Raw genomic sequence first — 302 nt, 5'->3', positions numbered from 1 at the left:
CACAGGTTGAACAACTAGGAGATAAAGTTAGAGAGACCAGACTGAGATGGTTAGGACATGTTCAGAGGAGGGACAGTGGGTATACTGGTAGAATGATGTTAGAAATGCAGCTGCCAGGGAAAAAAACAAAGAAGAGATACATGGATGCAGGTAGAGAGGACATGGAGGTAGTTGGAGTGAGGACAGAGGATGCAGAGGACAGAGTGAGATGGAGGAGGATGACTCGCTGTGGAGACCCTGAAGAGGGAAAAGCTGAAAGAAAAAGGCACAATCAGTTTACAGTTTATGATTTTGGATCTTTT

Source organism: Nematolebias whitei, chromosome 18 (genome assembly GCF_014905685.2).
Source record: "Nematolebias whitei isolate Nwh7 chromosome 18, NemWhi1, whole genome shotgun sequence".
Lineage (NCBI taxonomy): Eukaryota > Metazoa > Chordata > Actinopteri > Cyprinodontiformes > Rivulidae > Nematolebias > Nematolebias whitei.
The sequence above is the reverse complement of the archived record's forward strand: the minus strand, read 5'-3'. Positions refer to the sequence as shown.